The 12,550-nt window shown below is 39.5% G+C and overlaps 1 protein-coding gene across 1 annotated transcript in view; it reads left to right on the top strand.

Annotated features, from left to right (window-relative positions):
* The window catches only part of ELMO1 (engulfment and cell motility 1), an 813,276-nt gene that overhangs the window by 186,140 nt on the left and 614,586 nt on the right, over positions 1–12,550 (top strand). The gene's annotated exons all lie outside the window — the stretch shown is intronic.

Genomic DNA, 12,550 nt, shown 5'->3' with positions numbered 1-12,550 from the left:
ATCCCACAAGCTGCGGAGCAGCTGGGCCCACGAGCCATGGCCGCCAAGCCTGCGCGTCCGGAGCCTGTCCTCCGCAACAGTACACAAAAAAAATTAAAAAATAAATAAAAAATAAAAGGAACCTCCTGTAGATTCAGTTTGTCTCAACTAATTCTTTTGTCAATTCTACAGATCTCCAGTTTAGAAACCGCTCGGGCACCTTTAAAGAATCTTTCCAAAATGGGGTCGACCCACATGACAATGACTGTCAAGATCCTGGGGCCTCGAGTGAGCCCACGCTCTAAGTCAGCAGCCACCCTTCCATTATAGTGTGTGAGACAAAAAGTGAGATAATGAGAGATACTTGGGATTCAGGGTCTCGAGGTCAAACATATTAAATGAACTGTTAGGTGACTGCACCCATGAGAGAACAGTGAGGAAAGAGCATGTTCTTTACCCCCGGGGAATTTCTTAGTGTCGTAAAAGGTGAGGAACTGCACTGGAGGACATGGGTTGATTAAAAATATCAATGCAGTGAAACATTGGAATCTGGAAATCCTAGACTCAAACCAAGCTCTGCCACCTATTAGCTGTGGTCCTTTGCGCAGTTTCGTTATTTGGGCTTTATTTTGAGCCACAGGGTCATAACAGTGAAGCACCTGCCAGGAGTTGCTACACTGCTCTTCTATCTATTTGCCACTTTGTTTATGTTGACTGCCTGTCTCCTTCCCTTGCTCGTCAAATATGTACTAATTATATACTCTGTTTCATCTCCCCTCATTGTTACTTATATATGCTTTTACTATTTCTGTATAAGTAATAAAAATTAACACCTGATTACAAATGGACAAACACTATATGAGGTACTTAGAGTAATCAAATTCATAGAGACAGAATGTATTTAAAGTAGTGGTTGCTGGGCTTCCCTCGTGGCTTAGTGGTTGAGAGTCCGCCTGCCAATGCAGGGCATGAAGGTTCGAGCCCTGGTCCGGGAAGATCCCACATGCCGTGAAGCCACTGGGCCCATGCGCCTCAGCTGCTGGGCTTGTGCTCTAGAGCTTGTGCTCTGCAACCCCCCGCTCACAGCAACTGGAGAGGGCCCAAGCGCAGCAACGAAGACCCAATGCAGCCAAAATAAAATAAATAAATGTATTAAAAAAATAAAAAGTAAAATAAAATAGTTGTTGCCAGGGGTTCTGGGGTGGGGGGTGTGGTGGTGGTAGGGAAATGGGGAGTTAGTGTTTAATGGGTATAGAATTTCAGTTTTGCAAGATGAAAAAAGTGCTGGTGATGGATGGTGGTGATGGTTTCAAAATGATGGGAATGTACTTAGTGCCACTGAAGTGTATACTGGTTAAAACGGTAAATTTTGTGTTATGTCTATTTTATCATAAATTTAAAAAAAGAAACAGAAGATAAATACCTGACTCACTCTCGAGACACTTACCTACAAGATCCACCAGAATAGAAATATTTGTCACATCCAGACCCACCTCAACACTGTCTTTTGGGAAGAACTGAGGTGGGAAAATACACACGCTCCCCCCTCCCCCCCAACCCCCCCCCCCCCGGCAAAGAGGATACACACAGTACCCAGCAGAGGGCAGAAGAGAGTAAAGGAGGCATTTCGCCTGGAATTTTGGTTTTGTGATCATTCTTTCTTTTCTAATTTGTTGTCTTAATTAAATGTTATTGCCTTTAAAAGTGAAAGTCTTTCTAAGACAACCACATTAGAGGACAGAGGATAAACGACTCTTCCACTGAGTTAAATGATCACATCATTTAAACTGTCACATGGAAATAACTGCTCTGTGCTGGGTTTTCTGGTGGTACCAAGTTCCAACTTAACTAGTCATTTTTGTTTTGTGTGTATATCCTGTACCTGGATTCTTTTACAAAGTACTCTATGAATAACTGTACTGGTGTTTGCAGAAAGGACAGTAAGAACTGCACTAAGTCTCAGTGGAAATACTATTGTAAAATTAATGGAATTCAGGTATTTAGGTGTTTTCTTTCCTCCCAGCTGAGCTACACTGCCATAACCAAATACCGTAAAGGCGCTGCCATTCACATTCACTTTAACTGAGAAAATAGCTTTCTCCTTCCCTTGATTTTCTCCCTACCTTGATTTCCTACAACATAGTTACAGTTATCCTTGATGGGCAGTAATTACTTTGGGGAGATTGCTTTCTGGCTTAAAAGGATATTGCCGTTTTATTATGTTAAAACACCAAGGGAATACTTTTCAAAGAAGAGAGCAGCGTTTTTACTACAAGGGTTTTCTCACTTCTCTCTTAAAGGAAGCCGCATTTAAGGTTGCGAATTGTTTTTTGACGTCTGGTTTCAAACAGCCTGGGAGTCGCAGGGCTGGCATGTGTATTGGAGAGGAAGGTTTGTTTAATGACAATGAGCATTAGCTCTCGCCTTCTCCCTTAGCAGCTGCTAGGCATCGTGTTAAAACTGGTGGCAGCAGCAGTAACTGCCCAGGCAATAACGGTTCTTCCTTTTCTTCAGGTAATTTGGATGCAGATAGCTTTCTCTTTCCTGCATTGAATATGATTTAAGTCCCAAATATCCGTTATTATTTCACCTGCCTTGCAACGGGAATTGTAAGCGCTCTGATAAATGATTTGAAAGACTGTCTAATTTCCAAGGTAAATACCTCTGCCGGCTGTTAACTTGCAATTTTATAACGTCTAAAACATTCTGAAATTCCTCTGTGCATACCCCGAGTGAGCTGACAGCCACGTGTCCCCTGCATCAATTCTGCCAAAAAAAAAAAAAAAAAAAAAAAAAAAACTAGAGAGAAAAGAAAACTATTTTTCTCTTTCTCTGGCAGTGGAAGAATACTGCTCACAAAATCCCGCTTGTGTGAACAATGAGCCTTTTTCTATGGAATAGAAATGATGGGGGAGCCCATCCCTACGCATGCTAGGATGGGCTTAAGGCATTTAATTTCTGTCTTCAGAACATTCCCTTCTCCTTTCTCGGAGTCAAGCTGAAGGGAGAGTGGGAGGGCACAGAGATGGGAAGCTAGGAGATCAAAAAAGAACCAGACAACTGAACAGCCCTGAGTTCTTTCAGAGGCTGAAAACCCTCTGCGTTGAGCTACCTTGTGTTGTGTGCTATGTGAATATTTGTGGCAACATAAAGATGGGTCGATGTCATCTCTAAGCTCAGTTGCCCTTCTGTACATGGTAATCGCTTGGTTTACAATAAGCTTCAGGAAAACCCACTTTCATGTGGAGTTGACCACATGAAAGCTCTGTAAGAGTTATTTTCATAACCTTAAATCCCGAATTTCCATGAGGAGAATCTAAACAAATTGTACAGACTAAATAAACATCACTGTGGTGAAGGAAAGGCTCCAATATGGAAATCATGGTGACACATGCGTTGGCAGGAGATGCATGCTACAGTAAAGTAAAATGTAAACAGCTTTCCTTGATAGAGAATCCCATATGGAAAGTGTAATCTGGCTGTAGAATGTAGACCACATAAAACACCATGTCTCTGCACTGAGTGGTAAAGCTAAAGAAGACAGTGTAGGGATGCTTGTGTTCATCCAGGCTGCACCGGGAGCGTGAACTTGTCTGTTGAACTCCATTGTGGAAAGTGGGTGCCCAGCTCCCCAGGGCACACTCCACTACAGCTCAGGCTCACAGAAGGGTTTGTTTCCTTGGGTCACAACTAAGTTCATCACAATAGAGACTTCGTCCTTCTGATAAGGGCTGTGGAAAAGGATCTGAATCCATATTTAGTGTGCCCTATATGCCAGACACTATAAAATTTAATTAAAAATTTAAACTAAAAGTACAGAAAATAATTTAACAAGCACTGTCTCCAGATTAACAAATGCCAGTATTGTATTCTCCTTGGCTCAGATCTTTGTGCGTTTGTATAAAAGATGCAAAATATTCCAGCTAAAACAGAAGCTCCCTTTGCTCCCCTCCTGAGTCCTTTTCCTCTCCCTCCCTCCTTCCCTGAAAAGGTGCCGCCCTGAATTTGGTGACTATCATCCTCCTGTGGATGTGTTAACCACGTTACCTCATTTATTCCTTCTAGCAACTCTTTGAAAAGGATATTATCCCCATGTTACAGATGAGGAAACTGAGACTCAAGGAGATCAGTATTTGCCTAGGATCAAACAGCAAGTTGGTAAAAGAGTTGAGGTTCAAAGTCAGTGTGATCTTATTCGAAACCTGTGCCCTTTTTACTGCATCCTACATCCAGAAGAGCTGGTCCTGTTCCTCACGGCACCTGAGGACCACAAGGATTCTTCCCAGCTGAATCATTTCACCTCTCCAGATCTTGATTCATGAGCTTTACTTTATGATTCCTTAATGGAACTATTTTCAAAGTTTTGCTTTTTTGGTTTGTAAAGCCCAAACACAAACCCAACTGGGGAGGGGTAAAATGGGAGAATTACACTATCTTATTATATGCATGTGAACCTCCTATCTAATATTAAATACACCGCTGGTGCATGGTTGCCTTCCTGAGGGCTAACTGTACATCCCATATTTCATTGGATCCATGCCGTTAGGGAGCTAACATCTACCTTAAAGATTTGGGAAAACTGAATGGGCTAAAATATGAAACAACTTATCCCACTTACTGGCACCGGGTAGTGCTCAATGAATTGTATCTAAAGGAATGATTACATATATCTAAAAAGGTACAGATCTACTGCAAATTCTAGAAAAATGTCAAGACTGGATTTAAATATATAAAAAGATAAGAATCCAATTTATGTTATGTGCTTTTTACTACAGTAAAAAAAGAAAAAAGAACAATTTGATTTGAGCTAATGGTGTAGGGGTGGAAATATTTTCCTCTACCCTCTTAGGTTTTGTACTGGGGGTCTGCAAATTAAACAAACTTATAGCTTAACAAGGAATGTACCAAAAAGTGGCTCTCTAAGCAGCTAAAAATGGGAGTTTATATATCTAACTTAATGGCAGGGGAAGAGAGGAAAGAGAGAAGAATATTCTGTGAAATGAACGAATGGTTTTCTAGGGGAACAAATGGGAGATAAGAAAGTTTGTGATAATGTCTGTTTATGCAAATGGGAGTGGTCTTTTCAGATTTTTTCTTCATGGCCATAAAGCTCCCGGGGTAGGGGATTCTTGGCAGCCTCACTCCCAGAAGTTTCTGCTTTTTGTGGTAAAGGAAGGCTTCTTTCTGCATCTGTTAGATCTAAAATGTCTTTACTAAAATAATCGTCATATCAGTTGTGGGCGTCTGAGTGGGTCTCCACATTGGCATTAAAACCCTTCCCCACCCCTATATATTAAATAAACGTGCTATAATGTTGTTAGGCAGATTTTATAAAGTTTTAAAATAAAGTGATATCTTCTAAGCTGTTACTGTGTAAACTAAGACAAAGGAAGCCTTTCCAATCCAGGAGAAAAAAGTTCTAGCAGAGTGTAGATTCAGAGACCATTGCAATGGTGAAAAGAGCCCTGGATTAGTAACCCAAGACCTTTGTCACAGGAACAATGTTTACCTCCTGTGTTCCACCGCCCAAGGGTCTGGGACCTGCTGGTCCTCAGTTTTCTCACCTATAAAATGAGGATGATAATACTGTCTAAGTTGCAGGTTTCTTTGAATAAGATCTATGTAGGCTGAAAAATCATTTGGCTTATAAAGGCTCATTTATGTTAGATTAAAACATTTTAAAACGGTATGATCCTATAAATAAGGTGACATTTTATTCATTTAAATCAACAGAGATGGGACGGTGATTAAACTTGAAAACTTAACTTAAAAAAACACATACATATATATATATAAATATTCACCTCCAGGGAATGCCAAGCTGACATTCACCCTTAGGCGCTCCGATGGCTATAGTTTAGCACAACGACAGTCAATGCTGTTGTTTTGGAGACAAAACTGTTTTTAAAAAACTGGATCAAGTAAGAGCCAGAGACCTTACTGAAATAAAGCAATAGCTACTTAAGGACATCCTTGAGCACGGTGACCTTGTAGAATGCAATTGTTCTTACAGAACGTTGTGTCCTCAGTACCTTAGCCTTTTTATTTTCCTGGCTCAAGCCAGAAATGCCAACTTCTCCATCTATCCTAGAATCTCTGGCATGTTTATGGATGGAAAATGGCTGACCATAGGTTCATTTTTGGTTAGGTGATCTTCAGTTAGAACTGAAATTTATCTGCTATTTTAAGCAAGATTTTATAAGCTAGCCACCTACCCTCCCCACCCCAAACACACACGCACACTACCTTTCATAAAGAGTCCTCCCCAACCTCACAGGTTTATCTGGAAAAAAGTGAAGCAATCGTCAGCGTAGCTATTAACACTAACTTCAGAATTGCAAGGTCCAAGTGGATATAAACATCAGTATAAAGTATCCTATATGCAGTGATTTTTTAAAAATAATATGCTTCTAAAAATTAAGCTTTTCATGTGGAAATTGTCAAATAAATAGCTGTGCTCATTTCTAAAGGGGTAAATAGCTCCAGGGTTTCATTATTTGCTACAAATTTTCAAAAGAATTGATTAAAACTCACATCTGGCTAGCAGTCCCTGAGAGACTCTCCTATTTTCCACTAAAATACATACAAAGTTGCTTTTTGTTTGTTTGTTTCTAAATGTCAGTCATAAAAAAAAAAAAAAAAAGAACCACTGTGTCCAAACTCGTTGCATGGTCTGGCCTTTCCCTACTTGCACTTTCATCTTACCCTTTTCCTTCTTAATGAAACAAACTTCCCAGCTATTATACCATGTGATCTTCTATGCCTCAGGCTCACGTGTCCCACCTGACTCCAGTTCTTTGAATTACTGTTTATTCTTCAATACTCAGCTCAAACACTGTCTCCTCCAAGACCCATTGTCCATTGAATGACCTAAAAACCCAGTCATATGGAGTTCCAGAGCATTCTGTAGCAGTAGTTCAAAAACCTCTTCACATTACATTGAAGCTATCTCTTCCCCTGTCTGTTTCTGCTCTGTTAACCTAAAACATTATAAAAGAGCCAGTTATTTTACCAGCAAAACAGGGTTTACTTGGGAGCAGCAAAGAATTGCAATCCTAGACACGCATTTATGGCGAACCACATGCATGTCAGGTTTAGCAAGGGAGAGGAGAAGGGGAAGTGGGAGAGGCTGTTATAAACAAAAAGTTCATTTTTGAGGGAACTGGGAGTTCAAAGTATAGTGTTTTTTTATTGGCTGAGCTGTTGCCAGGCAAGGAGAAAACCTTTCTTCTTCCTGCTGGCGATAGTAATGTCACTTTCTGCCAGAGATCTAAGAAGGTGTATCTCTCCCTATTGGGATCTGTACTGATACAAGTGGTAGGTGCATGAGAGCTCCCCAACTCCATTTTCATGAAATTTCCCTTTTAATTTTCACAGCTCCCACTCTGCCGAGGTCTTCAGGACAGAGCTGATGTGCTGTTTAGCAATTGCTAACTCAAGGTTTCACCATGAAATTATTATTTCCATTTTATAATGTGTAGTTAAAATGTCATTATTCTCAAATTAACAGTAAACTATGTAGTTAATTACAGAGCACAGAGAACAATGGTTCAGTTGTTCCAAATTCATGTTTAACTCTGCATGCACATCGTATGTGTGTATGTGCACAAAATACTTGAGTTAAAATAACCCATGAAACCAACATTTTCTAAAGCAAATTTTTAGAAACATTTGTTTCATGAGCTACTCAATGAAAAAAGGAAAATTGAAATTAAATAGTCTGAGATATCCTACACTAAGAACATTGCAGACATCGTTGAACACAATGGTTCCAATAGTTGTCTGACCGTGACACCAATTTTGTCAAGTACACTTCTGAACATTCAGAGTAAGTAGAGTTCTGTGGACATACATTTTGAGAAATGCTGCATGACTTATTCTAACCCGCCAGTTGCTAATGTGGCAGACAGGTCAGACCTAGATGTCCCAGCACAGATGGAAGGTTTTTGTTGGAGTGGACTATGCTCTTACCATAGCACAACCAGAAGGAACAGTCACATTCCAAGTGGTACTCTGTTGGAGGACTATTCATCTTATCTTTTCCAATTCTAAAAATTCTGCTCTGCTTTCACAGGCAGTCCTTCTAATTCAATGAATAATGTTTTCTCCTTTTGGGGCATGTGTAAATGGATTGTTATCTATTTTGAAAAGTACCCATCTGTGACAACAGTCATGCTTATGGGTGGCAGTTAATTGAGACAATTTGGGAGATGATGATGACTCACAAACAGGAGGGAAGAAAGGGCAGAGAGGCGCCCCCTTTCTTTATAATATCATTTATTTTTAATATCATATTTTCATATTTATTTTGTATTTGTGTACAGTATCATATTTGTAATATATTTTCCATTTAGGTGTTTTTTAAATTAAAGCATGGTTTGGGGAGTAGGTACCAAAATGCACTCCTAATTTACAATTTTGGGTGGAATAAGGACAATTTAGCTTCTCTTACTTTATTCATGAAATCAGCACAGGAAATGCTACACTATCATTTGTTTGTGGCTTCATCTTCAGCACAAAATTAAGTTTTCTGCCTGGTGTCATTTGTCGAACAGTCTTTTAAAGCAGTAATTTCCCTGCATCCCTTACAAAGGCAGCCCATCTTTAAAACCACTGCATGCCTACGTCATGCAACAAATTGTCACTAAGGAGAAGGAACATGCTGAGAGTTATAACGCTGACCAAGTGCAGAGCAGACAATCTTTCTGACCATCATCTTATCACAAATGCAGACTCAACTGTTAATTTTGGTAATAGTTCAGAAGGTTAACACTCTGCCCTGTGTGCCACGAAGTAGGCATAACTACATTATACACAAAATCGTACATGTGTTGAACATACCAACTATACAGAGGAGCCCAATGTGCCATAAAATATACATGTATCATATACAAAATGATGAAATGTCAGTCTAAATATTAAAGAAATTTTACCCTAAACTGAATGTTTGTTCCAGCAATAATAAATAATTTACAATATTTGATTAAATATACATTTGCTAAATGCTTAGGATTTAAAGATGCTGTAAGGAAATTATAGGGAGTCCATATCTTTTTGAAATGTTGGACAGAAAAGTCCGGTTTTCAAATCTCTACCTAAAGTAGCATTCAAATCATTTTGCATTTTCAGGAGAACCTGTAATTACCACCTTTCAAGCTAGGTGGTGTACTCAAGAACAGAAAAAGCTATCAAATGGCTGAATACATTTGATTTAGTAAGGTCAAAAGAAACAGAGAGGATAATTTTAAACTTGGAAAGAGGTAACCATCTTATAAAGAATTCCAATGTGTTTGATAAAGAAAACAGACTGAGAGACAGAGAGGTATGGAAAAGTGGTTCAAATAGTCTTGGGGATACCTCTCAACAGGGATTCTCCAAGAGTAAGCCACCTACCACCAGGAGAGCTGGTTAAAACACACATTCCTAGGGCACACTGGCACACCCCCAAATTACAGCATCACACTGATGAGGATGAATTAGAGACCTGAATCTGTCTAGTAGTAAGAAACCCCAGTTGGTTGACAAGTTCTTGATGTTCAGAAACTTTGTTTTCAGCTTCCTATAGCTCAGAGGTCCCCCAACCTTTTCGGCACCAGGGACCAGTTTCGTAGAAGACAATTTTTCCACGGATAGGGTTGGGGGGAATGGTTCAGAGGGTAATGCGAGCGATGGGGAGCAATGGGGAAGGGCATTTCGCTCGCCCGCCACTCACCTCCTGCTGTGCGGCCCGCGGAGTGTGTGGGAGGTTGGGAGACCCCTGCTATTGCTTGTATCTTGAAGATAGCCATTGTAGGTTTCACTCTAAAATCTCCAGATGAACTTTTGCTAAGTTACTATCACTCCAAGAAAATTCAGAGTGGCAGGTTCAACCCTGTATGTAATAAAATATTTGGAAAGCAGTTTGAGCTTTGTAGAATGGGAAAAATGTGTTTTATGAAATGCAGTGAAAGTGAATCTCTTCTGGGAGGAATGGGTGGTATTTATATTAGGTATTCAAAAGTCGAACCACATTGGTCTGCCTTTCGAAGTAATTACATTGATCTCTGGAGCTTAGAGAAATGTATTGCTTATTCCCTGTGGATATTTTCAAAACCTCTTTTAAAGAACCAAAGCAGTTTTCTTCCTCTAGTCTGAGTCACAAAGGAAAACATGTTCCTGAATTGCAGCTAATTATCGTGAGTAATGTGTGTGTGTGCACATGCGCGTGCATGTGTGTTTGTGTGCTCTCTAGAACCTCCTGAAATGAATTTTCTGGGTTTTATTTTAGATGAGAATTTTTTGGTATAGTCAAGAGCTTGCTCTTTTAGACTCACCTGTTTTAAAATATTTTAAAATGGATAATATACTAAGATAACCACTCCAACTTCAACTGAGTATACAGAATAAAATATAACCATTGCTTTAAGACTTAGCACAGTCCGTGTGAAAATATATTTTGTACAGAGTTTGAAGTAGTGGCTTCTTCAGGGCCCACTGAGGACTACTGGCCCCTACAGTACCTGAACCCAGGCATCTTTGCTCTTTGAATATTTGTACCTACATTGTATGGTTTTCTTATTTTTTCCTTACTTTCAATTGTTATTTCATGTCACTATCAATACACCAAAGCAGTAGGGAGGACTCTTTCTATTTCTAATCTGCAGAAGTCTTGGAAGGTGATAACCACATTTAGTTTGTTAGAAATGTGTATAGAACAAGGAGAGTCGGGGTCCAGTGGAGTTAAGAATGCTGCATTAGTGAAGTGGCAGATACTTTGCAATATCTACCCTGCCAATGCTTTCTAATTATTTTCTCTGTTTTTTTTTTTTTGCGGTACGCGGGCCTCTCACTGCCGTGGCCCCTCCCGCTGCGGAGCACAGGCTCCGGACGCGCAGGCTCAGCGGCCATGACTCACGGGCCCAGCCGCTCCGCGGCGTGTGGGATCTTCCCGGACCGGGGCACGAACCCGCGTCCCCTGCATCGGCAGACGGACTCTCAACCACTGCGCCACCAGGGAAGCCCTATTTTCTCATTCTTGATTGTTTTTCCAAAAGGTGAAACTGCAGGTAGTTGAATTGTGGGTAGTTGAACTATTATTTCAAGCAAATCTTCCTAATCTACTTTACTTGTGATTATAATCATAATATTTATAGAAAAGATTTGTGGCCCCCTCCAATTATATAAGTCGTCTTAATAATAGTAGAGCGTATTTTCTTTCTTAAATAAATCTAAATGTGCTTCAGAGTTTTCACTGATAAGAAAGCATATCTGTATTATTTTCTAGGCATATATGTATATGTGCATACACACATATAAATGCACATATGTGAGTGTGTATTTAATATGGGGCAGAGTGAAAAAAGGAGCTCATTCTTCCACTTTGGGAAATGACTTCATATGCATCTGCTTTCTTTGAGTTACTTTCATTGCTTAATTATCTTTATCAGGGTCACTAAAAGGTAGAAATGCCAACAAAAGCAGGAATAAGGGTACTTTACAAAGGATCAGTACACCAGGACTGGAACTGTTTGTCTGCTCTCTCTGGGGCAGGATAGGGGAGTTGCTAAACAAAAGTAGCTATTTCCCAGAACAAACAATGGCATTCTCTGTGACCTGGAGCACAGCTGGCAACCCTGGATGCTCAGACATAACTCCCTCCCGTGCTGACTTTTCCCTCCAGCCGCGTCTACAGGGCCAGCAACTCAGACACATTGAGCATCTTACTGTTTCTTTTTGATTTTAAAAAACATTTCTTCTAATGGAAAAAAATTAGCATTTTCTTATTATTTTTCTTTTAACTAAAGAACAACTTTGGTAAATTTATAAATCTCTAAATACATGGAGTTTGTTTGTTGGGACTTTTATCTGGAATTACTAAATACCCATATGACCAGGTGCTCCAGGAGGGTGAAGACAGGATTTGCTTTGCTCAACATGGTCTGTCTAGCATGGCCCAGTGCCTGGCACACAGTAGGCCCATGCTAAACATTGTTCATCAACTGACTGATGATAGTTACAAACAGAAGCTCATCTGTGGGATCAGTTGGATTACAACATAAATGTGATTTTTTGTGTGTCTCTTACTGATTTATTTCCTCTTGTTCCCCTCACATAGCTTTGAAAACATATTTTAAATTTCATGAGAAGCAAATGACATGTTCCACTATGCCATCTAAAATCTCCTTCTCTGAATTCAGGTTTCATCTTAAGTGTAGAAAAAGTGATACAGGCTCACTGTAGAAAAAGTAAATACAGAAAAGTATATTTTTGAAAATACCCATAATCTCACTGCCCCGAAATAACAACCACTAAAATGTTTGTTGTTTCCTTATATTTTTCTGTATTTACATCTTTAATTTATATCTACATTCACATAATTGGATATTGTAAATATAATTTCATATTCTGCTTTTAAAGTTAATGTTATTTCTTGAGCATATGCAATATCATTAAAACCTCTTTAAAAAAGCATAATTTTGATAGCCATGTTGTATTCTACCATAGAGAGATGCCCCATAATCAAGTTAAATTCATTTTTCTATTGTTGAGTATTTAGGTCATATGGAATATTTTATCTTTATGACCATCTTTG

This window comes from Mesoplodon bidens (genome assembly GCF_964165515.1).
Source record: "Mesoplodon bidens genome assembly, chromosome: 9".
Taxonomy (NCBI): domain Eukaryota; kingdom Metazoa; phylum Chordata; class Mammalia; order Artiodactyla; family Ziphiidae; genus Mesoplodon; species Mesoplodon bidens.
The sequence above is the reverse complement of the archived record's forward strand: the minus strand, read 5'-3'. Positions and strand labels throughout refer to the sequence as shown.